Here is a 27,535-nt window from a genome sequence, read left to right as displayed (position 1 = left end):
GGAAATCAGCCCTGAGTGCTCACTGGAAGGACAGATCGTGAAGCTGAGGCTCCAATACTTTGGCCACCTCATGAGAAGAGAAGGCTGCCTGGAAAAGACCCTGATGTTGGAAAAGATTGAGGGCACAATGAGAAGGGGACGACAGAGGACGAGATGGTTGAATAGTGTTGGCGAAGCTACCAGCATGAGTTTGACCAAACTGCGGGAGGCAGTGGAAGACAGAAGTGCCTGGTGTGCTCTGGTCCATGGGGTCACAAAGAGTTGGTCACGACTAAACAACAAACAACAACAAAAGCTGCTGTACATCCCCAGCAAATACTAGTAATGAAAATGAGGCAAAGTGCCTTGTCAACACCCCAAATCAGATCAGGGCCTCCACTTGTTTTGCTCTCTTGCTTCTGTGCCTTAAAGCTAAATGTGTTGCTTATAGAGGGGCATCTGTCCCGTTCCACCCCGTTCCACCCCTTCCCCACCCCTTTTTGGCTCTGAAAACAGTGTGCATTTCAGTGGCTGCATGTGTGCTGATCACACACTAGTGGGGAGCCGCCAGTATTTTTTTGTTTCTCTAGTTCCACGGGTTCTACAAAAACAGGGGCTGCCTAAAATATTGCCTATAGAACACTGAAGAGTGTTGATTTTTTTTTTTTTTAATGCACAGTGGCAGACAAATTCTTTTCTTTCTTAAGATGAAAGCTTCATTTTTTTCAAAGTTCAGATTAATACTTTTGCATTGTCCAATATGAAGCTGCAAAGTTTTGCAAAGAAAGGAAGTCCAGTGTGAAGCTGCAAAGTTTTAAAAAATGTATAAGCAAAAAACGTGTCATGTACAACAACATCTGGAATGACCTGTGTGCAATTTGGATGGCTTAATTCACTCTGCATGGGCTCCCGGGCCTGCAAATTTGATCCACTTTGGCCAAAGGTTATAGCCATTTTTAGATTCCTCATTATAGTAAATGGGGAGCGCAGAGATTCATTTCATACAGACTGCCTTGAAACTCAAATCATGGACTGATGTAGAGAGAGCACCGTGTGACTCAGAAACAGATCAAACTTTTAAAAATGTACAGATACAAAGTGAATATTGAGGCTAGTATGCACCACGAGTGGTTGTTAAAACTTCATAAGGAATACTCTTGGGTTTGGGCATACCTAGTGACATGTGTTTCTCTCTTTTTCTTTGAGCAGGAGACTCGTGTCAAAAGAACAACAGCTTTTGAAAGTCTTCTTAGTTTCAAATGTAGGTTACTGTCGGCATGGAGGAGGTGTTCAAAGAGTTTGAGTCCAAAGCCCTCTTGGAATTAATCTAATTGTGCAGGCTTTTTTGGATTTCTGCCACAGCCCTGACACAGTAAAGATGAACTCCCTAAATGTGTGCTGGGCTTAATTGGAGCCAGAATCCATGGAGATTTGGTCCAATAACCTATTTTGACTGTGCCCCAATCTACAAACCCAGCTGAACACGTTGTAGAATCCTTAAATGCTACCATGGACAGTACTAGAGGCACACTCATAAGCCCTCTGTGCAACTCATTTTACATCTTCAGTCTGAGACAGCATCCTCTATTCTTCCCCATCCCAGAATTTGATCACATCATTTCTACCTCACTCTGCTGCACATGTAAATCCAACCTGTAACTACTTAGCTGCAGCATATGTAAATTTCAAATACTGTAAGCAGTGACAAAGGTAATGCCACAAATAATCTTTATCATTTGACCATTACCACCAGGGCCCACAGGAGGGGGGTGCAGGGGATATATTGCACAGGGTCAAAAGGGGAGCCTGGGAGCCAAAGGAAGGGAGCCAGAAATTTTGTGGGACCTCAGAAAACATTTGCATATATTGTGTGAAGACTAGCATTTACATCTTGTGCAAGCCTACTTTAAATGCCATGGCAGAATGTTTAGGGAAGCTTTTAATGTTTGATGCATTACTGTATTTTAATATTTTGTTGGAAGCCGCCCTGAGTGGCTGGGGAAGCCCAGCCAGATGGGCGGGGTATAAATGATAAATTAGTAGTAGTAGTAGTAGTAGTAGTGGTAGTATTAAGACAAGAAGGAGCCCCAAAGAAGCTTTGTAGCCCCTGATCAAATTCATCTCGGAGGCCCTGATTCCAGAGAGCTACACATCCAAAGTTAGGAGCAGAGTCTTCATATCCAAGGCTGTGGGTCTCAGTTGCATTTGAACCCCCACCCCCCTCAAACATTTCTTTGGAAACTTACCACAGGGAATTCATCACATTAGAGGAGTTAAAATAACAAGAACGCCTTACAAAATGTCCCTGATGCGCATGGCAGTTTGGATGGGGAGGAATAAATTGCCATGAAACTCCTGCCTCAGCCAAGATTACACTGAAGGCAAAACCATTTCATCTCTTTCTATATGGATCTCACCGCATGGAGACCACAGAAATGGCCCGTGTGAATAGTTTTCCACTTTTTTAGCTGGAGAATTTTACAGAGTAATTACTTCACAACTTCTTGTTCAGAAAATTGCTACTTGTCTTTAAGACAGACAATACCTGTCAGGAGAAAGCTTGGCTTCAGAATTCCCAGGATAAAAGGGCCAGAATAATACAGAACCGGCCATTTCCACTTCAGCATTATACTCTTGTCTTCACAAAGAAAAGGGGGACAAATGGACCCTGGCTCCTCGGAGCTGAACTATGCAAATCATTTCATTTATGGACCCCACTTCTTATTTAAACAGAGCATTGGTAATGAAGAATGAAAGATTTATATTAAATTAGTGAGGCAAGTCCATGGAATGGAAGAAGGCAGAAGGGGGTTATTGCCTAGATAATAGTATGTTAATTAATTGTAAAAGGTTAAGCCTGTAGGGTAATCTCAGCTCCCCTACAAGAATTTGCTTTCTTATGGAATTGCTAATAAATGTCTTCTGTCTTTTTAAGGAGAGAGAGAGAGAGAGAGAGAGAGAGGAGCTCTGAAATGGGAGCTCCTTTTGTACTTTCTCCAGAGGATACTTCAAACACATTTCAATTTGCTTGCAATGGAAGGTTGTGGTGATACAACTACATCCTGAAGGAGTGGCCTCAGGATTGCTGCAATGGGGGAGGGAGGAGAGAAATGCAGGCAAAACTGTAAGCTTCCAGTGCAGGATCTTTGCCATTGTCGACACAATACAATGGTAAGTTTGAACTTGATATAGCCAATCAGTGTTACCAGACTTTAGAAGCCAATTCCATACAGTTAGGTGGAACCACATCAAAACCACCTTGGTCCCCAAGGCAGAAGGAGAATGAGATATAAATGTAACACAATAAACAGGTCTCCCTAGAATTGACATGTAAACAGCAGCAGACCTGGAAATAACTACCTCTGCAATGGCCATCAGTGATGCCGACCTCTGACACCAGCCCTGAGCCATTGTTACACTGACATAAGAAGAAGAAGAGTTTGGATTTGATATCCTGCTTTATCACTACCCTAAGGAGTCTCAAAGTGGCCAACAATCTCCTTTCCCTTCCTCCCCCACAACAAATACTCTGTGAGGTGAGTGAAGCTGAGAGACTTCAGAGAAGTGTGACTAGCCCAAGGTCACCCAGCAGCTGCATGTGGAGGAGCGGGGAATTGAACCCAGTTCACCAGATTACGAGTCTACCGCTCTTAACCACTACACCACAATGGCTCTCAATGAATACATAATGTTCATTCATCTAAGGTAGTGCTTGAGAGCCAAGCCAGTATCGCAGCCATGTTTTGTGGAGTGGGTTGGGGGTTATTGGGTTGTTCTTGTTTTTGTTTTTATTATGCAATTTGTGTTTTTATGTTGTGATTTTATGTTGTGAACCGCCCTGAGACCTGCTGGGGTCTAGGGCGGTATACAAATTTAATAAATAATAAAAATAATAATGTTTTCTGATATTCCAGCCATTTTGTTTTCTGCTGCAGTATGGTGAACAGCTGCTATATTCTGAAAAGCTCTGATAAAGTGAACAGAGGTCTGGAGGACAGAATCATAACATCACAACATATGCAAGTATAAAACTAATTAGAGTGTTCTCAAACCAGAGAGCCACTGTAGCTGCTTTGTATGTTTCCTTCATAAATACAATTCCATTTGGAGCAATTTGGGTCTGCTCATTTTTTATTTTAACAATCAAATATTAGAGCATGCAATATTTCTCTTTTATATTTCTGTTACTTCTCTTAAATGGCTATTCCCCAATCCCATTGCATTTAAACAGCTTTGTGTTGAGCTGGAAAAGCTTTAAATTGCCTGGAATCAACATTTACCAGCACCTTTGTTGCTATTTATTTTTCTTTGAATTTCCAGGCCACACCATTCCAAACATTTGTGCAGTATTCAGTTCAGGTTTATTGGCTTCAAACCACAGGCTGTCGCAAATTTTACAGCACAATTTAGCCAGTGCCTATAGCTCAAAGGGCGATTCTCAACCTCAACAAGTACACACACTGGAGCTTCATTGCGATACACAAAATGCAAGACTTATACAATGCTACTCATCAAGCCCCCATCCATGATCAGGAGCCCTTGTCTTAGCAGGGTCCCCTAATGTGAAGAATGTTTCTCAGCATCTTCAATCAAATGCACCTAAAGCTCTCTAACAGGCCTTCAGACTAATTGTGCAAACGTCAAAAAGGCAACTTGGCATATATGTGGATGCAGGACTCGCAAGTGCACTCCTGCTCCCACCCCCAATCTACAATACAGTACAGTGGGACTTCCGGGGAGGCGCCTCTGGTAATGGCTGAATTCCTCTGATTGGGTGGAATCTGCTCCGTGGGAATCTGGGTCTGGCCGCCACGGCAAAGGCGGAGACCCGTTAAAATCACAGGCGGGAGAAGCCTGTGAACGTGGGAATCGGCGGGCACCTTTTGCGCCTCCCCCACTCGCGGGGAACCCCGGTTTTTGGGGCTCCTGAACGACGTGGGGTGAGCGGCGCGGTGCATCGAACCGTCTGCTTCTTCCACGGAGCGAAGCCACATAGCTGTTGCCGGAGAGCGCTGACCTTTTCCTGTGGACAATTTGACTTTAAAGTAATTACCCGTGAGTAGAGCTGAAGTGGAAGAATTGGATTTCTAAATGTTTAATTTGGTACCATAACAGGGAGGTTCAAAACAGGAAGTCCGCCTTCCCCGTTTGTAAATAGACTGAGGCAATGATGTTGCAAGCTGGAGTCTTGGAAGGTCTTTTGTAAAAGATCAAATTTCCAATGGTAAAGAACATTAAACCCTCTCTTGGAGGCAGGAGAAGGGAGGGGGAAGTTGTGGATTGAATATGCCTGCGGGAGAAAGCGAAGAGACTTAAAACACCGCCGCTCTGACCCTGGGAACGGGCTGCTAGTAGGACTGACGTCTTTTGGAATGTTCATTGACAGTGTTTAGAACGTTTATTGACAGCTAGTTAAATAAGAGAAATACATTGTTCCTACTGTCTTCGGCTGCTTTAAAAAGGAGTAAAAGTAACTGAAAATTGAAACTAATTTGAAACTAACTTTGGATTGTTTAAAAGAGGATACTTTTGACTATTACAAGTAGAAACTGTTTCCCCCTAGTGGAAGCCTTTGAAACCGGTTGCTTTACAAGAGCTGGACTAGGGGAATTTCCAGCTGCAAGTTAAAAACCGTGAGACTCTGGGACTGACCTTGAATCTTTTAAGTGTTATGGTAAATGGAAGAGGAAAAACAGATCAATCAACTGCTGACAAAACATTAAGGTCTGGGAGGACTTGGTAACAATCCAGGAGAGGTCTATCATTAGGCCCTCCGATTCTTTCTGTTGTTGTCTTTGTACTAGTATATTTAAAACCAAGAGGAAATGTCGACAGAAGAGGCTTTAGTGGCTGCATTATATAAGATAAAGGACTCATTGGATCAGCTTCACAGGAAAATGGACATGATAAACGCGAAAGTGGATGTTTCAATTACCAAAATTAACTTAAATACAGAAAGTATAAATAATACCAATACAGAAACCACCCAGAAATTGATACAAGAACCCATTTTGATATGGCAAACTGTGGAGGAAGTCAGGGAAAAATCTGTGGCTGCTGAAGATAAAGTGACACAACTGGAGAGAAAGAGAAAGAGAGCCCCAGCCCTACAGAGGCAATTGGATGAACATAAGCTGACGCTTGCTATGACTGAATTTAAAGAAAAACAGACGAATTTGAGGATTAGAGTCCACCTTTGGTGGACATGCCCAAGGATTAAGACACTCTGGGAGATGATTCATAACGAAATGAAAAAGGTATTTAAATATACCCTTTCGAAGAAACCAGAGGCCTTTCTCCTGGGCATGATCGGCCAATTGGTGTTAAAGAAGGATAGAATTTGTTTCTTGTATGCAACAATAGCAGCAAGAATACTCATTGTGAAGCACTGGAAGACACAAGATTTATCCACTCGGGAAGAATGGCAGATGAAGTTGATGGACTATATGGAATTGGTGGAAACGACTGGCAGAAATCCGAGACCAGGGAGAAGAGTTGGTGGAAGAAGACTGGAAAAAGTTTAAGACTATTTATAGAAATACTGTAAAAATAATGAATGTTAGAAAAATGTTGGAATGAAGTTATATGGCTTTAGTAGAAATGCTATAAGGAATCAAGTATAAATAGATTAATAGTGTATTAAAGGGAAAATAAGTCTAGAATATGTTAAGATAATTATAGGATAGAAAACAGAGGAAGATGGAAAGGAATTGCTGAAATAATTAATAGAAGTGGGAAACAAAAAGGGAGGTGTGAGGAGGTCGTGGAAATAAGGGAATGAAAGATAAGACATTGAAATTGTTTTGTGTTTGAAATGGTTTGTGTTTTGCTTTGTCAGTTTTATGTTTCTCCTTTTTTTGTTCTCTCTTCTTTTGTGTTTAAACGGTTGAAAATTAATAAATATTATTTTTTTTAAAAAAAAATACAATACAGTACAGTGGTACCTTGGTTCTCAAACGCCTTGGTACTCAAGCAACTTGGAACCCAAACACTGCAAACCCGGAAGTCAGTGTTCCGTTTTGCAAACTTTTTACAGAAGCTGAACGTGCTCCGTTTTCAGTGTTACACTTCCAATTTGAGTGCCAGACTTCTGTTTTGAGCGTTACGCTTCTGTTTTGAGGGCCACACTTCCGTTTTGAATGTTACACTGAGGTCTGTCTGTTTTTGATATTTCTTTTGCGTTTTTGTGGCTCTTTTTTGTTTTGTTTTTGTGACAGTGTGCAACCCAGTTCAGCTACTGATTGATTGATTGTGTGACTGCAGTACATTGTTTATTGCTTTCAGTTTATGAATCAATGGTCTTATTAGGTAGTAAAATTCATGTTAAATTGCTGTTTTAGGGGTTGTTTTTAAAAGTCTGGAATGGATTAATCCATTTTGCATTACTTTCTATGGGAAAGCACGCCTTGGTTTTGGAATGCTTTGGTTTTGGAACGGACCACCAGAGCAGATTAAGTTTGAGAACCAAGGTACCACTATACAACTCAAAATGGTAACCGAAATCAAAACGTCATTTCCAGTGTGCTCCTAGCAGAATCGCCAACTTTCCCACTGAATTATCCAAAGCACACAAGGCCAAAAAAATTGCAGGGCGTACTTGCTGACCTCTATTTACTTTAATCAGCAGGTGGGACTCTTGCCAGTTTTCCATAATAGTATGCAAATGCCTTCAGCTTTGCCTGGCCTCAAACTTAATGAAGCCATCCAAGGCACACCCTGATTTGACCTGATTGGAGTCCTTTCAGGGGCACCAGTAAATGCAACTTGGGTACTTGAATTGCATCCATCTGGTTGAGGAATCTCCACCCAAATTGTGCACATGGGGCCCCTCTTTCACCCCATAGTTTTTGCACTCAACTGCTTAGTACTTTAGGCCCTTCCCCTCCTTTTTCTCTATCCACCCCCACTTTTGTCTCCTTCAGGGAACCAAAGCTACAAGAATCATTGAATCCAATTCTCAACTTTGAGAAGTGCTAAGGACAGCTGCTCGATTTCAGTTCAAAACATCATAGTTTTCCAGGGCTTTTTTTCCAGCCGGAACTCACTGGAACTCACTGGAACTCAGTCCCAGCACCTCTCAGGTGGGCGCCATTGCCATTCTAAGAGAATGAAGGAGAATGAATAGCACTGGTTTTTGATTTGTGCTTGTAGAACTCAGAAGGGAGGAGGAGGAGAAGGACAACAAAAGTAGAGTTATTTGACTCTGCTGATCCTTGCTCTACCTACTGTCTCCCACAACAGGCAGCACAGTGGCAGAAAAGTGAAAAAGGTATTGGTGGTGGATATCTGCAGTAAAGCTCAATAGACGGCTCTTTAGATGTATGTACGGTTGTTAGTAAACCTGTGCGTTCCAAGTGCATTGATTATGACTTCCTTCTTATGCCTCACAATAAAGGAATGACTTCTTTGGAATAACGGTGAACGGCAGGGATGGATTTAGGGCTGTGTGAGTGGTATGGACACACTCAGTGATGAGCCAAGTGGACGCCATCTCAAATCCCAGTAAGCAAAGCGCTGGGTCCTAGAGTCCTCCTACCTCGTTCCCAAAGCCTAGTTAGTGCTATCCCAGCTTTGGGAAGGAGGTGGGAGCCCTGTTCAGGGAAGTTTTTAATGTGTGACATTTTAATGTATTTTTAATCTTTGTTAGAAGGGCTGGGGAAACCCAGCCAGATGGGCGGGGTACAAATAAATTATTATTGTTGTTATTGTTATTGTTATTTAGGACCCTGCCAGAGCCCTTGCACCTCCTTCCCAAAGCCTGGTGCTTCCTTACCCACCTTTGGGAAGGCAGTGTGAGATAGGGCTGGGAGTAGCCCCTATTTGAAACCGGTCAGTGGGGACCATACTGAGCTAGTTAAACCAATGTTCTGATTCAGTATAGGGAGGCATCTACCTATGTTCCCATTGCCAGAAGAAAAACCCAAATGCTTTGGTATGAGCTGACACAGGGAAGGCAGCTCACCTTCCTCTCCCAAAACAACACTCCTGGTGCATGCTGGGTAGAATATGATGAGCCAGCTCAGGTGTCTCCTGATAGGCCTACAGACCCTCCAAGTGTCCCTATTTTCCAGATTTACAGAAGCCATCCCAGTTTCTGATTTGATCCTGGAATGTCCCACTTTTTCTTAGGACTCCCTAAGGATTTCACTGGTCAACAACAAATTTGTTGTCTGTGTTTTTTCAGTTGATTTAGGACGAATCTGATGCACTGAATCAAAAAATCACAATCAGGTCAAGTTTTTGAGCTATGGCTACATGTCTTTTTTTACGTTTTTGTTCACATGTACGCTTGTGTGGAGCATTTTAGAAGAAGTTGGTGGAGGTAAAATGCCATGTTGAATAATTGTTTTGGTTGGAAATGATTATTTTAATGACAAGAAGTATTCAGGTCCGATAGTTCTGGGTGATTATGTCAAAAAGGGATCAGTTTGAAGTCATAAAACCTCGAAATCTCGGCAATCAGTTTGCCTCTATACCCCTGGCTCACTCGAGTACACTGAAGGAGAACTATGAAGCGGTGAAGTATGTGCTGGAGAAAATTGGTTATGATCAGCATAAGTGGTTTATTTGTGTTGACCTGAAGATGGTGAACTTTTTGTTGGGACAACAGTCTGGCTTCACCAAGTACCCATGTTTTCTGTTCATGTGGGATAGTAGGGACCGTGCTCAGCATTACATGAAGAAGGACTGGCCTGTGCGGGAGGAATTGGTGCCTTGCAGAAAAAGGAACATCATCAACGACCCTCTGGTGGACAGAGACAGAATACTCTTCCCACCGCTGCACATCAAGCTCGGCTTAAACAAGCAGTTCACCAAGGCTCTGGACAAGGTTGGTGACTGCTTCACTTACTTGTGCCAGGCTTTTCCAGGATTGACCATGGAGAAGTTGAAAGCTGGCATCTTTGATGGTCCTCAGATCCGTCAGCTCATCAGAGATCCAGAGTTCGGAAACTCAATGAACGAAGTGGAACTGGAAGCATGGAAGGCATTTGTTCTGGTAGTGAAGAACTTTCTTGGCAACAATAAGGCCAGAAACTACGCAGAACTTGTCAACAACATGCTGACTGCTTTCAGAAACCTGGGCTGCAACATGAGCGTCAAGATGCACTACCTATTTTCACATATGGACCGGTATCCTGAGAACCTGGGTTCAATGAGTGACGAGCAGGGAGAGAGATTCCATCAGGACATGAAAGAGATGGAGACCAGGTATCAGGGTCGCTGGGACGCAGTCATGATGGCTGACTACTGTTGGACTCTGAAGAGAGACCTCCCTGCCGCTGAGCATTCCAGGAGTTCCAAGAAACGGAAGTTCAAGCCCTGAAGTTTGAAAAATGGTGAAGCAACATGCAATTTACGTATACTTATCTTTATCAATGCCCACCATTCAGTTTACAGTAATCGATGTTTCTATCAGGTAATCAATATATGTTGTTGGAAAAACATTTTTTCCCCTTAAAAACGTATTTAGGATGATATGTGTTGACAAAAATCAGCTGATAATGCCACAAAAATGTAATAGATTTTGTCACAAGATCTGATTTTTTTCAAATCAACATAACACAAAAACCTGACCTGATGGAGAGAAACAGATGCCATTTCCTGATTCAGCAATGCAAAAATACCCTAAATCAGTTGTAGAAATCTAGACAACATTCAAAAAGTAAAAAATTGTTGCCCAGTGTTTTCACTGGAGAAATGTTGGCGGGTATTGTTAGTATTATTTATTAAATTTCTATAACTGCTCAGGGCAGTTCACAGGATCTCAGGGTGGTTCACAGGGTTTGGAGTTATCTGACTCTCAAACCATCTGAAGGCAGTCCTGTATATGAAAATTTTAAAATGTTTAATGTTTTATTATGTTTTTATATATGTGGGAGGCCACCCAGAGCGGCTGGGGCAACCAAATAAAATTATTATTATGGAAATAGGACATCCCAATTTTCATCGGAGAAATGTTGGAGGGCATGGGCCTATAGTGGAAGGAAAGGAATAAGCCATGCTTACCACAGATAATACCTTTAGCAAATACAACTCATGTAGGCTAACTACTGCCAAGAAAGTTGCAGGGGTGGGGAGAGAGAGCATTGTGAGATTATCATACTATTTTTAGAGGTGAAAAAATGTATAGCATGCTGGTGTTGGCATTGCTAGCACAGCCGAGGACGATTTTCAGTAACGTTTGCCCCCCTTTGGCAATGACAAGTTCAGCACAAGTTAACAAAATGGTCACTTTGTATTTTATTTTTTAAAATAACACCACAACCAGACAAGAGAAAATTATTTTTTTAAGTGTGTGTGGGGGGGGAAGGGATAAAGATATTTCAAGCAACTTGACACGTTTCCATGTGGAGAAAGACCACGTTTGTATGCAATAATCGCCTAAGGACATAATAACTGAGCTGAATGCTCCAGAGGTCCCAACGGAAGACCTGAAATTACTCCGCCGGCTAGGTTCCTGAGGATGCGATGCAAGCTGCAAAATGAGCCTTCTTCACAGAAGATGCTGCCACAGGGTTAGGCACAATTATGCGCTCAGTCAGCTTTAGAGTGAGACTTGCCCCACTTGAACATATAAAAATATTTTTAGAAACAGATAAAATAAAGGTAGTCGTGTTGACCCATAACTGGGGGTGGGGAACCAAAATCCACATTAGGGAAATACTTTCACTGCATCATCATCATCAAAAATATCACAAAACCTACGGCTGCCATAGTCTGAAGAGGAGAAAAGAGGACACATTTGCAGACTTCTACTTCTAACTACGCCTGCTTCTTGGGAGAAAAGCAATGACAAACCTAGGCAGCATCTTAAAAAGCAAAGACATCACCTTGCCAACAAAGGTCCGTATAGTTAAAGCTATGGTTTTCCCAGTAGTGATGTATGGAAGTGAGAGCTGGACCATAAAGAAGGCTGATCGCCGAAGAATTGATGCTTTTGAATTATGGTGCTGGAGGAGATTCTTGAGAGTCCTATGGACTGCAAGAAGATCAAACCTATCCATTCTGAAGGAAATCAGCCCTGAGTGCTCACTGGAAGGACAGATCCTGAAGCTGAGACTCCAATACTTTGGCCACTTCATGAGAAGAGAAGACTCCCCGGAAAAGACCCTGATGTTGGGAAAGATGGAGGGCACAAGGACAAGGGGACAACAGAGGACGAGATGGTTGGACAGTGTTCTCGAAGCTACCAGCATGAGTTTGACCAAACTGCAGGAGGCAGCGGAAGACAGGAGTGCCTGGCGTGCTCTGCTGCATGGGGTCACGAAGAGTCAGACACGACTAAACCACTAAACAACAACAACTTCTAACTATGGTTTGCTATGACAACACTCAATTTAAATACCCCTACTATATGTAGGCTATAGAAGCTGTGATATATTGCCAGGAGCAATGTTCTTAACTTTCAACAACAAAAGAATAATACATATTGCTCCCTCACTTGCCACATGAAAGTATTTGGGCTCATGTTCACAATTTCGTGAACATAAGTGTGCATAGAACAGTTTATTAAACTTTATAAATTTACAAAAGGTTTAAATTGATTATACCTTAAGGTCAGGTGGGTGTTAACTCTTGCCCTTCCAGACTCCGTCTCCAAGATCTTGGAGCCGACCAGTGTCCTTTTAATTCTGTCACAAGAAAACTATAATTCCCATCATCCCTGACCATTGGTTATACCAGCTGGGGCTGATGGGAGCTGGAGTTCAGCCACATCTGAAGGGCATACAGGTTCTCCACCCTTGGCCTCCATCATCTAGATTTTATTCTTTGTCAAGAATTATTATTATTATTATTATTATTATTATTTATTTGTATCCCGCCCATCTGGCTGGGTTTCCCCAGCCACTCTGGGCGGCTTCCACAGAGACCAAAAATACACTAAAATGTCACACATTAAAAACTTCCCTGAACAGGGCTGCCTTAAGATGTCTTCTGAATGTCAGGTAGTTGTTTATCACTTTGACATCTGATGGGAGGGCGTTCCACAGGGCGGGTGCCACTACCGAGAAGGCGCTCTGCCTGGTTCCCTTTAGCTTTGCTTCTCGCAATGAGGGAACCGCCAGAAGGCCCTCGGAGCTGGACCTCAGCATCCGGGCAGAACGATGGGGGTGGAGACGCTCCTTCAGCTATACTGAATGCCACCAGGCTGAAGCATCTGCCCCAGCTGAAGTTTGGACAGATTGGGAAAGTAGACATCAAAGGTCAGTGATACATTGCCAGTTTATTCCACCTCAATGTAGTGTGGTATCCCACTTCAATGTAGTGTGTTCCAGACTTGCCATGAGTCAAAACCAGACCAAAAAACCACAACCCTATACTAACCCTATACTAACGGAAAATAAAAGCGGCTTCTAAAGAAATAGACACACACACTAGATATATCCCCCCACACACACTGTTAAGATCCTTTAAAAGGACACTTTTCTCAGACAAGTGCATTCATATTGTCTCACTGTGGAGCAGATGTAGTATTTACTGTTATTGCATGCAGCACTTGCAAAAATTTTCATAGCATCTAATAACACAGGAGTCCGTGGCTTCCCATGCAATCCCATAAAGTCTAACAAGGAAGCTGGGGTAGTTTCTGTCTTCTTTTATGAGTGCACAAATACATGATTTACCAGCCATTGGTGGTGCTTGTGAAAAGAACTTTATTCAGTTGACCTTTCCAGTACGGCACATGAAAGGTAAATTTCCTGCCACATCCGCACTCAGGTAATTATTCCAAAGGTAGGTTTCAGCCCAGTGCAGTTCAATGGGGCTTACTCTCCGGTTAGTGTGTGTAGGGCTGAAACTCAAGCAAATCTATTTAAACAGTGTGATCTTTTACTAATACTTTACTCATAAAATACTAATAAAATATTTTTCTTCCAAACAGACTTGTCGTGATTTTGTCGGCACTAGGTCTTTCCCCTCTTACAAATAACTGCTTTCCTTCGTTTGTGGGCTTGCGGGGGGGGGGGGGTGATTCAAAATTGAGCACATTTCTCAGGAAAGAAAAAGACTAATGAGACAGTTTATTGCAGCCCCTAGCACAACACGACTCTTCTGCTAGATAGGGAATAACTCTTTTATATTGTTAATGTGTGAAACGTGAGTTATTACTCGCTTATTTACTTGCGACTTTAAGTACACCTTCCCATGGGTAAGAAAATAAGAAAGTAACATGCTGCCTGGTCCTTCTGGATTTATCAGCTGAAGACCACAGATTACTGAAATATCAGCTGCTTCACACTGGGATCTAGATAAAGGCCAGACTAAACTTAGCATTAATTGTGTGAAAGCAATTGATGCTTGTGTTTTGGTTTTGGGCTTTTTGATAACATAAATCGTCACCATAGGAGGGGTGTGCACATTCAGTATTTAGTTGATGGAGAGAAGTTAACCCTTTCCTTAGCACACACCATGATCTCAATGAAATCCCACCCCCAGCTTCAATAACCCTTTTCTGGTTAAGAGAAGGTGAGGATGGGAGCAGGAGATAATTTTCATTGGGATTGTGGTATGGAGGGGAAATGGTTAACCTCCCTCCCTGCCCACTGTAGTCTTTATCCTGCTTCCTCCATCTTCCGTTATCCTTCAGTCCCATCCATTGCATTGTGCCATTGCCAAACGAAACATCAGCCACACCTTTGCAAACAAGCCCTCAGTAGCTAAATTAATAAATGCTCCCTTCAAAATGCCTATGCCCTCAAAACTGGCACACACACATACCTACCTGGAATGAGAAAGAGGGCAGGCAGTTCCCTCTCCCTCTTCTTTTTACTTTTCTCATTTATTTATTTATAATTTTCAAGTTTATACATTTCAATAGTTTTATACATTTCACTAATTTTACATTCATTTTGACATTTCAAAACTTGACTTCCACCCCCCTCTTTCTGCGGTTCCTTAAATTTGTTTTTAATATCTTCTGCATATCCAAATGAACTTAATTTGCTCATTTATTCATCTTCTTTAAATATATACTCTTATAAAACTGCACATTGTTACAATAATCCTGACAATGTTTTTATCTGTTTATAATTTATCTGTAAATATTCAATAAACCATTTCCATTCTTTTATTTTAAGAAATGGCAATCTTGATTTCTTATTCTTCTTGTAAGTTTCGCCATTTCTTCATATTCTATAAGTTTTTGTATCCATTCTTCCTTTACTGGGACTTCTGTTTCTTTCCATTTTGGGGCAAGTAACATTCCTGTCGCTGTAGTAGCATACATAAATAAATTTCTGTACATTTTATGTAGTTCTGTCCCTATAATTCCCAAAAGTAAAGCTTCTGGTTTGTTTGTTTGTTTGTTTGTTTGTTTGTTTGTTTGTTTTTTACAAAGGTTATTTTAAACAACCTTTTCATTTCATTATATATCATTTCCCACTTTCCTCTCCCTCTTTTGGTGCAGGGCTCCCTATAATTATGAGTCAAGCTTTTGAAAGTTCCAAAGTTTGTTCCCAGCTGTTTATGCAACATTGGGCCCTGTGGTTGGTAGCCTGTATGAAGCCTCTGGATTTGTTAGGTCTTGCTTAAAATTTAAAAGCTCTGAATATCGACCCTTCGAGTTATTGGAACAGATCCAGGCTCTAGCTTTGGCCCTACCCTCAAGTGCCAGCAATGAACCTCAGGGCCCCAGAGTTGGACAGTACAGACTTCTAGTCTTTATAGCCTCAGGCTGGTTCTGAGAAGGACCAACAAAATCTTCAGTCACATGGCTTGTCTTGAAACCTCAGCTTGGCTGACCACTTTTTAGATAAAGGTAAAGGTAAAGGGACCCCTGACCATTAGGTCCAGTCATGACCAACTCTGGGGTTGCGGCGCTCATCTCGCTTTATTGGCCGAGGGAGCCGGCGTACAGCTTCCGGGTCATGTGACCAGCATGACTAAGCCACTTCTGGTGAACCAGAGCAGCGCATGTAAACGCTGTTTACCTTCCCGCTGGAGTGGTACCTATTTATCTACTTGCACTTCGACAGGCTTTTGAACTGCTAGGTTGGCAGGAGCAGGGACCGAGCAATGTGAGTTCACTCCGTCTTGGGGATTCGAACCGCCGACCTTCTGATCGGCAAGTCCCAGGCTCTGTGGTTCAACCCACAGTGCCACCCGCATCCCTGAACACTTTTTACTCAAGTATAAAACAGGCAGGAAGGAGCCGCTTGCAGAGCTTGTCTCTGAAAGTATACGAACGGTGTTGTTGACATGTAATTGCTTTGCCACATGTTCAAGGGCCACTTTGCATACATCAATTCCCATCACTTAGTAGGTGGATATGAGATGTGCAAACTGACTCACTTGAAAAGGCACTGTGTTGGAGGTCAGGTGGTGTTTGATCCATGATGGCTTATTCACACATGCAAACCATTGCTCAAGGTGACTGTCATTGTAATGAACATGCCCTTGTAAGCCAACCCTACGTCCAAATTCTGACGCCAGCTAATTTTTTTGCCCTTTTACTAGCAACAAGAGTTGGCCAATAGTCACAGCAAAGAAGCAGTCCACATTGACAGACCCACCAAGTGTCCCTATTTTCCAGGGACAGTCCCAAAATCCATCCTGGTTTCTGATTTGATCCCGGAATGTCCCTTTCCCTTAGGACATCCCTTTTATCATCAGAGAAATGTTGGAGGGTATGGAGTTATGCAACTCCCAAGCCAAGGATATATGTAACTACACAACCTTTAGAAGACATCTGAAAGCAGCCCTGTATAGGGAAGCTTTTTAATGTTAAATGTTTTATTATGCTTTTATATATGATGGCAGCCGCCCAAAGTGGCTGAGGCAACCCAGTCAGATGGGTGGGGTATAAGTAAACAATTATTATTATTATTATTATTATTATTATGGAATAGGACGTCCCAGTTTTCATCGGAGAAATTCTGGAGGATTTAAGAGCACAGTGAAGTTACATTATCCCAAACATGCCACATTTATTCATCGTTATTCCTCCATATTTCAGCCCACTTGCAGAGCTGTATGAATCAGCAATTAATCTGCTCAAAATAAGCTGTGACTTCTCCCTGTAACGGCATACGCCAAAAGTGTTTTTCCTTTCCGGGAGAGCCAGCTAGTATAGTGGTTGTGAGATCTAAATCTCGGAAACAAGCACAGGCTATGGCAAGCAGTGACTTGAAATATCTTGTATATCATCAGGCAAAGGGGAAAGCCACAAATTATATTGTCACGGTGATAGCTGCCACCTGATTGGCAAGCTGGAGAGAGAAGAGGGGCAGCTGTATCTCACAGCGCCAGTCTGAGCTAAACAGCCAACTAGGCTCCCCAGCTTGCTATAGCCAGCCAATTTGTATGCTACGGACAAGACACAAAGAGGACACTTAGCATCCCAACCTCATATTGGATTGCACCACATTTGACACGGTGCTAAAAGCAATGTGTAATTTTCAGACTAAAAGATATAAAGCTTAATTTCCTTCCCTCCCACCCCCCCCCCCGGGAGGAAACACAAAGGCTGCCTCAATCCGATTCAAAATGGCTTTCAATCACAGGCTCTTGTGGCAGAGCAGTAGGAAGCCATTTTAAAATGGCGAAATTGAAATACGCAGCATTGACACTTCCCAGATTGCCTTGGAAATAGCTCAGCCACCCATGGAGCTACTCCATGGAGGGAAGCCTACAAAGCAAAAGTGACTGGATGTTAGAAGCTCCTTTATGCCAGGTCAGAGAATTTGTCCACCCAGTCCATTATCGCTGACTCTCATGGGTAGTGGATAGCAGTGTCCTAGGCAGATAGTTTTTCACATCACCTGCTACCTGATACAGTGGTACCTTGGTTCTCAAACTTAATCAGTTCCGGAAGTCCGTTCCAAAACCAAAGCGTTCCAAAACCAAGGTGCGCTTTCCCATAGAAAGTAATGCAAAATGGATCAATCCGTTCCAGACTTTTAAAAACAACCCCTAAAACAGCAATTTAACATGAATTTTACTATCTAAGAAGACCACTGATCCATAAAATGAAAGCAATAATCAATGTACTGTACTATGAAATAAATAAGACAGTATTGTAGATGATAAAAATTAAAATTATTGTTTACAGTGGTACGTCAGGTTAAGTACTTAATTCTTTCCGGAGGTCCGTTCTTAACCTGAAACTGTTCTTAACCTGAAGCACCACTTTAGCTAATGGGGCCTGCTGCTGCTGCTGCTGTGCTGCTGGAGCACGATTTCTGTTCTCATCCTGAAGCAAAGTTCTTAACCCGAGGTACTATTTCTGCGTTAGCGGAGTCTATAACCTGAAGCGTATGTAACCTGAAGCATATGTAACCTGAAGTACCACTGTATTTTCTTACCTGCACTGATGATAGTCATTGTTTGGAAGGGGGGCTTTTATCCATTTATCCATTCTGCAGTCACACAATCAATCAGTGGTTGAACTGCGTTCCACACAGTCACAAAAACAAACCGAAAAAGCCTCAAAAACAAAAACGCAAAATAAATAGCAAAAACAAAAGCATCAAACTTAATCCATTCAGGAAGTCAATTTGACTTCAGAAATGTTCAAAAACCAAGGCGCAGCTTCTGATTGGTGCAGGCGCCCTGGAAACAATAGCCAACAGCCACATCGGACATTAGGCTTCTGAAAAACGTTCAAAAACTGGAACACTTACTTCTGGGTTTTCAGTGTTCAGAGAACCAAGGCGTTTGAGAACCGAGGCATTTGAGAATCATGGTACCACTGTACTAAAAAACAACAACACCTGGATCTACCAGGGATTGAATCCAAGAACTATGTATGAAAAACATATGCTATATTACTGTGCCATGGTCCCTCCTTTAGTTATTTCCAGGACATTCTCAGGCTGTAACATTACACATGTCGCAGGCATGCTGCCAAAATGTCATCTCATCCCCACCCCTCATTGCATGACATCATCCTATGATAAGCTTCACCAGCTACTGAGCCACATGTCAGGCTGTCACGGGTGAAAAACCTCACACCTTTATTACATCACAGTCCTTTTTCAGGGACATTTCCATGTCGCACGCTCTGTGTGACTTTCACCTCTCCGAAGGAGGATTGCTTGTTCCCATCAAGTCTAATTTTTCAGTTTTACAGTGTAATTTAATTACATTTTCAGTGATTCCATTCACTTGGAAGCAAAAAAAACCCAAATTGTCTTATTCCTCCCAGATATTCCTCTTACTCCTCTGAGATCACTACAATTGCTCTCTAAGACAGTGGATTACAAATGTCTTTAATCAAATGAGGAAAATGCTTAGCCTTCCTATATTACCAGCCCTCCATAGTTTCCACTTCTCACTTGAGTGTGACAGAATTCCTTTTGTCTGCTGAATGGAGGGGCAAGGATAGCCTGTGACAATGAAGTGAAAAATGTATTTCTACACATCCTTTCAGAGTCATCAAAGGGTAGCAGGGGCACATGAACAAGATCCTTGTAAGGAATAAGGATTTGATTTATTTTAACATTTACAGTATATCCCACCTTTCTTCCAAGTAACCAGGGCATCAGTCAACCAGGGCAACAGTACTCCAACCACCACCTTATCTTCACAAGAACCCTGTAAGGTAGGTTTGACTGAGAGATAGAGATTGACCCAAGGATGGACGAGGGTTTGAACTTGAGTCTCTCTAGGCCTTGTCTGACACCCAATCCATCACACCACACAGGTAATAAAGTTTCCTACGCAATATTTTTAGGCAACAATCTCTCCTTTAACCTTCACTGGTGTTTCTGCATAGCCTTTGAAGCAATCTCCTAAAAAAAAAAAAAAAACATATTAAAATTTCAACTTTGTGCCCTGAAGTCTCACATCTTAGAAATTAAGTACTGACTATAACCACTAGTGGGATGCAAGTGACGCTGTGGTCTAAACCACAGAGACTAAGGCTTGCTGGTCAGAAGGTTGGTGGTTCGAATCCCCGCCACGGGGTGAGCTCCCGTTGCTCAGTTCCTGCTCTTGCCAACCTAGCAGTTCGAAAGCATGTCAAAGTGCAAGTAGATAAATAGGTACCGCTCCAGCGGGAAGGTAAACGGCATTTCTGTGCACTGCTCTGGTTCGCCAGAAGTAGCTTAGTCATGCTGGCCACATGACCCAGAAGCTGTACGCCGGCTCCCTCAGCCAATAAAGCAAGATGAGCGCTGCAACCCCAGAGTCATCTGTGACTGGACCTAACGGTCAGGGGTACCTTTACCTTTATAAACCACTAGTATCCAATGCATACAACCTCACCATGTGCATTCAGAGAAACACATCTGGTTGACCACTGTGAGAACACAATGCTGGACTAGATGGGACATTCCCAGATCCAATAGGTTCTTCTTAGGTTCTTAAGAAAGTCCCATGGACTTCAGAAGGATTTGCTCCCAAACAGCTGTGCATAGAACATGGGTAACCAGCTTGATGCCTTCCAGAAATTGTGAGACTACAACTCCCATCATCGTAAGTCAGCCAAGGATGATGGGAATTGTAGTCCAGCAACATTTTTAAAGCACCATGTTGGCTACCCAGGTGTAGAACAGAGATACTGTTGTTGTTTAGTCGTTTAGTCATGTCTGACTCTTTGTGACCCCATGGACCAGAGCACGCTGGCACTCCTGTCTTCCACTGCCTCCCGCAGTTTGGTCAGACTCATGTTTGTAGCTTCGAGAACACTGTCCAACCATCTCGTCCTCTGTCGTCCCCTTCTCCTTGTGCCCTCCATCTTTCCCAACATCAGGGTCTTTTCCAGGGAGTCTTCTCTTCTCATGCGGTGGCCAAAGTACTGGAGCCTCAGCTTCAGGATCTGTCCTTCCAGTGAGCACTCAGGGCTGATTTCCTTAAGAATGGAGAGGTTTGATCTTCTTGCAGTCCATGGGACTCTCAAGAGTCTCCTCCATAATTCAAAAGCATCAATTCTTCGGCGATCAGCCTTCTTTATGGTCCAGCTCTCACTTGCATACATCACTACTTGGAAAAAGATACTGGGGAAAAGAAACAGAGATACTGCCTTACACCAAATCAGATCATTGCTTCATTCCAGCTAGAAATTGTTGACATGGACTAGCAGTGACTCCTCAGGGTTGCACCTGAGAGATTTTGCATATGAGGAAGAGGCTCTCACACAGAGCCATGTACTCAAAACAGTGGTTTTGAAAAAGTAAAGCAATTAAAATCATGAAAAAGCAAGAGAAATAAAGCAAGGCTCTAGCCAACTAATTCCTACTCAGAGTAGACTCATTGAGAGCAATGGATTTTAGTTAATCATTGATCTCAATGAGTCTACTCGGAGTATGAGTACCTTTACCCTAGCCTCTAACATTTGGACATATATTTTTACAACCTACCCTATTCTCTTGACTGTAATTTATTTTAAAGAGATTTTTTAAAAAAAAAAAAACTATTTAAATTGATGTAAACCATCCTGGGATCTTTTGGTGTAGGATGAGTAAGAAATTGAAATAATAGTAGCAGCAGCAACAACAAAAAATGACTTAGTGGGATGCAATGCACAGCAACAGCAAATTTCAAGATATTATGTATTGATTTTGAGATTTTTAAACAAATGTTGAAATGTTTCTTTTCCTCTTAAAACACACATTGAAATGTGCATTTTGATACATTTAAACTGTGTCACAACATTTGGATCAGCACAAAATTGAGGGGGTAGGTAAGTTTTGATCTGCACGTGACTCCGGGAGGTCATTTTTGTACAGGGAGTCTCTAAGATCAAATTCCTCAAGCATCCCTACTGGATGGCTGCCAGGAAATTCATCAGCACCGACTGAACGCACACACCAGACATCCTCCAAACCTGGCTTACTTATCTTAAGCTTGCATAGATCTTCTACATGATTAAAGCCATTCCTTGAAGTCATTAATTGCAAGCACTGAGGGTTCCTCGGCATCTGTCACAACTGTCAAGTCCACCATGCAATTTAAAAAGAACCACTCGGAGAGCTGATATTCAAAGAGACGTGAGCATATATCTTGGACAAAGTTGATTTGGCTTGGTACCTGACGTTTAAATTGTCCCTGTTTTGACTCGTACCGCAACCTGTCCCGAGGACTCAGAACAAGCAATAGTATAATGTGACTGTCAAATGCAGTTTTTTTGGCCCTAAATGAACCATGTGGTACACTTTGGGAATGAGTCAGTCTGCATACCACCTCAATTGCAGGGTTCCCTGTAAATTTGTGAGAGCCATATTTTCTTTTAACCATGTGCAGAACCTCCAAGTGTCCCCATTTTCCAGGGACAGTCCCCGATTTAGAGAAACTATCCCTGTTTCTGGTTTGATTCCAGAACGTCCCACTTTTCCTTAAAGGTAAAGGGTAAAGGGACCCCTGACAATTAGGTCCATTCGTGACTGACTCTGGGGTTGCCGTGCTCATCTCGCTTTATTGGCCAAGGGAGCCGGCGTAGAGCTGTGGCCAGCATGACTAAGCCACTTCTGGCGAACCAGAGCAGCACACGGAAACGCCATTTACCTTCCCGCCGGAGTGGTACCTATTTATCTACTTACACTTTGACGTGCCTTCTAACTGCTAGGTTGGCAGGAGGTGGGACCGAGTAACGGGAGCTCACCCCGTTGTGGGGATTCGAACCGCCGACCTTCTGATCGGCAAGTCCTAGGCTCTGTGGTTTAACCCACAGTGCCACCCACGTCCCTTTCACTTTTCCTTAGGATGTCCTTATTTTCATCAGAGAAATATTGGAGCATGTGGTAGGATGTCCCTATTTTTATCGGAGAAATGTTGGAGGGTATTGAGTTATCCAACACCTGAGCTGTCTGAAGGCAGCCCTGTATAGGGAAGTGGTTTTTTTAATGTTTAATGTTTTATGTTTTATTATGTTTTTATATATGTTGGAAACTGCCCAGATTGGCTGGGGCGACCCAGTCAGATGGGTGGGGTATAAATAGTAAAACTATTCTTATGGAATGGGAAATCCCTATTTTCATCAGAGAAAAGAGATGGGGAGAGGGATGAGTATGATTCTCAGTCCCTATAAGAAATACTGGGGGAGGGGATACATGAAGCATGCAAGTGAGCACTTACTATTTTATGACATATGAAATTACTCTAATCCAAGGAAGGATTGTACAAATAAATATAATTCAACTCATCAATACAGGATCCAGACCTGGGATGGGGTTTCTATTAAGGTTACTTCAGTTAAAAGAAATAAAGTGATAACAGAAAAAAGAAGGAAAAGTGAGAGGGTGAAAAACAACAACAAAGATACATATAAAAACAAAAATATACAAAAGAAAAGTGATATACAGTATTTCCATACATTCATGTATAAATTGGTATAGTGTCATTGTCCTAGTGCTTATGTAAATGCTAATGGCCTACCAAATTTTCTATAAACTCATTCCAAATGTTATCAGCTCTTTCCATGCAGAATCTGTGCCTGTAAGCAGTCAATTTATAAATTGCCAATGATGTCATATCATCAGTCCATTGATTGAAGGGTAACATATCTTTATTTTTCCAATAAAATCTTTATTTTTCCAACCTGGGGTATGTGTTAAATGTTAGGGAACCTGTGAAATGAAAGACACATTTCAATTTGACTGTGTGTGTGATGAATTCACCCCCAAACCAAGTAACTGTGGCATGCAAATGTATGTAAATCCATCCAGGTTTAGGGAGATAGAGCTTCCACGTGAAGGGAATGTTATCTCTAGAAGGCCTAAGTCTTCTATTCTTTAAAAAATAATCCTCTAGAATAGTGTTTCCCAAACTTGGGTCTCCAACTGATTTTGGACTACAACTCCCATCATCCCTAGCTTCCAGGACCAGTGGGCAGGGATTGTGGGAACTGTAGTCCAAAAACAACTGGAGACTCAAATTTGGGAAGCACTGCTCTTGATCAGGGATGGTGACCCTCCAGATGTAGCTGTAACACAACTTCCATCCTTCCTGATTCAGCTATTCTGGCTGGAGCTGATGGGAGTTGTAGTCCAACACTCCTGAAGGCCCTCAGGTTCCCCATTCCTGCTCTAGTTAAGTTTTTATTTCTGAAGCAGCAGTAAGCGAAAAATGTCCATTCCTTGTGTATAGAGATGATGGTGATCTAATTAAATCCAGCGCCTATTTCCAGGTCTGTTTCTGATTAAGGTGAGGTTCAATACCTTTGCTCATTATAACCTTTGCATTTTTCATATAGGATAGTATTACAAAAGTTTAATCTCTCTTCAGTAATGAGTTGTGTGCTGGATGCAAATCCATTCATTTGGGGACAAGATTAATAAGATTTTCAAAATAATGCTTCTTGTGATCCAATCTCATTCCCCGAGCTTTTCACAAAGAACAATATTTGGTAGAGGGTAACGGGAGAGAAACAAGTTTTGTTACATTATAGTTTGGTGAACATTTCCTCTATCATTATGTGTGATTTTGAACAGGACAAGGGATATGACCAAAACCCAATAACTAATGAAATAAAAAAAATTAAGGAGATATATATATATATATATACACACACACACAATAAATGTTCATAACTGCATATATAAACCACATATCTGAAACCTCACAGAAAAAGTCCTGAAACCATTTTGTCCTTCCCAAATTGACCTCAAATATTTCTCTGCAAGGTAGAAGGAAAATGGAAAAGCCTCCCCATTGTCTTTTCATTCACAAATCCTGTCTTAAGGGTATGTCTGTGTATGAATACGGTGAGCCTGTGACCTGGCTCAGGAACTAAGTATTTGTCATTACAAAAGACTGGCCAGGCTCCCCAGGGTATCCAATCAAGTGACCATTAGCAGGTAAACTGCCAGACAGGAGATAAACAATGCACTCGGATTTCTGTTGTAGACCGCCTTTTCTGTGATGTAGGTATGATGTATCTGGGGGGTGGTCTTGAGCTACGCCCCTTTCTGTGATGTAGGTATGATGTATCTGGCGGGTGGTCTTGAGCTACACCCCTTCTGTGATGTAGGTATGATGTATCTGGGGGTGGTCTTGGACTCCAGAATGGGCAATTTAAAATGTCTATATAAGGGCGGCACACCTTTGTTCGGGGTCTTCCTCCTTTCCTGCATGTGAGGGGAGCACCCTGTTGCAACAGTTCAATAAAGATCAGGCTTTGCTTCTCAATATTCTCTGGTTGGCCTCTGTTATTTTCTCCGACTGATACAGAACCTACAAAGGACTCTATAAGGGGTCTTGTGTTGCCCATAAGGGAATAAGGGCAGATTTTTGTTTATTACACTAAATCACAGTATTACTATTCCTTTAGAAAAGGAAGTTTTAGAGTCTAGTCCTAACGGGCCTTCCACACCTCATGTCAATGGGTGGTGTTGAGGATGGTGCACAAAGAATCGTAGAATCAGATAATCGCAGAGTTGGAAGGGACCTTGAGGGTCATCTAGTCCAACCCCCTGCAATGCAGGAATCTCAACTAAAGCATCCATGACAGAAGGCCATCCAATCTCTGCTTTAAAACCTTCAAGGAAGGAGTCCGCAGCCTCTTGAGGAAGTCTGTTCCACTGCAGATCGATCAGCTCTTATGGTCAGAAGGTTCTTCCTGATGTTTACTCAGAATATTTTTTTCTTCTAACCTGAAGCCATTGGTTCAGGGCTTACCCTCCAGAGCAGCAGAAAACAAGCTTGCTCCATCTTCCATGTGACAGCCCTTTACATATCAGAAGATGTCTCTTGTATCTCCTCTCAGCCTCCTCTTCTCAGACTAAACATACTCAGCTCCCTTAACCATGGCTGGATCTAGACACTTCAAAGAAGCGTTTCAGTATAAAAGTGCTGTAAATTTAAACAGGGAAAACAGGTAGAGGAAAAATGGGACTCCATGTCGCCTTCTGGTGGCACAATGCTATATTGCACATACGACGCATATACAGTCGTACCTTGGTTCTCGAATGGAAAGTCCGTTCGACTTCCGAAAATGTTCGAAAACCAAGGCACGGCTTCTGTTTGGCTGCAGGAGCTTCCTGCACTCAACTGGAATCCGTGGAAGCAGCGTCAGACGTTCGGGTTTGTGGTGTTCGGGAGCCAAAATGTTCAAGTCACAAGGTGTTTGAGAACCAAGGTACAACTGTAAAACGTTTTTATATATAACATTTTATATATAACATTTTTTTATTTTTTTATTTTCCAAAATAAAGACAACAACAATACAAAAACAAAATAAAACAAATTGACTTCCCTCTAATCCCTTCCTTGGTTCTATTATTTATCAACATACTGCATGTGTATTATTAAATTTTTAACCTATTTAAATCCCTGTTATCCATTCATAACAAAATTACAAGTAATCTTAAAAACCCTGGTAATGTATTAACCTGTGTACATTGCTTCTGTATGTATGCAATAAACATCTGCCATTCTTCCTTAAAAAGTCATGTACGGTTCTCAGAGGAGGGTGCATAGGGGCCTTACGATGTTACCAATTTTAAATCACCATTACTGGAATTAAAATCAAAGAGATCTGTGCTCAAAGTTCCTCAAAGCTCTTACTGTAACCTCTCTGCACCAGGAAGGAAATTTTTCTGAAAATAATTGAACATGCCTAATTAAATAGTGGGCAAGATAAACCTTTTTTTGAAAATAAATGAGCAGATTAGTCAATTATCTCGTGGCATTTGTGTGCTCAAGGCTGTTGGCCCATAATCATTTTTCTGGGAGTAAGTCCCAGTGAACTCATTTGGGCTTACTTCTAAGTGTATACATATAGGAATGCACTGTTAGTCAACCCTTACACTTCATCACGGTGGTATGTAATAATTTAGTATTTTATGTGACAGTACTCCATTTTGTTGATTTCTCACACCATTCCCATCATATGTCAAATATGAAATGCCGTATGGGATTTTAAAAATAAAGTAATGAATGGCTGAATCAATAATGATGTGAACAAATATTGAATTGCCAATTAAGAAACAGCCAGCAACGTCGAGGAAGCTTATTGCTTTTTCAGCTTGGATGAAGGATTCATTCTGAATCTGGCTGCTTAAATATATATGACTACTTTATACAAATGGAAATGTGCCTCAGAATATTTGTCTGCCTGTAGTAATTTCTGCAGCGCTTTTTTTTTTTAAGGACACAGAGGAAGAACATCATGAATTTATGAAGAAAAGAGAGCAATGTATTCAGAAGGGAAAGGAAGCAGTGGTTTATTCATTACTTGATTCAAAATACAACATGGCTACTCTGTCCATTATTAACTTTCAAAATGAACTGAAATATTTATTCCAGGAGCAGCAGAAAATATGTTGACCATTGCGAAAAACAGAGATGGGGACCCTTTTCCAGCTAGCTAGAAAGACAAATTCTGGACAGCCTTTTGGGGGCCACAGGCAAATAGTGAGTGGAGTCAGAAACAGAAGTGAGAAGAGCAGTGGATGTTAATTTTACCTGTGTACAACAAGCCTGTTTCTACACACACACACACACACACACACACACACACAGACAATCCTCTTTCCTCTAGCCAGGTAAGCAAGAGGCATTATCAGAGTTCAAAGACACATTCCAGTCAGACACGAACACTCAGGATACAAAACAGGGCCAGGGAGGGCTGTGGCCTAGGGAAGGCCAGATAGAGGGGCATTGTCAGGGACTGGGCAAA

The sequence above is a fragment of the Podarcis pityusensis genome (genome assembly GCF_964106645.2).
Source record: "Podarcis pityusensis genome assembly, chromosome: 6".
Lineage (NCBI taxonomy): Eukaryota > Metazoa > Chordata > Lepidosauria > Squamata > Lacertidae > Podarcis > Podarcis pityusensis.
Note: the sequence above shows the minus strand (reverse complement) of the source record.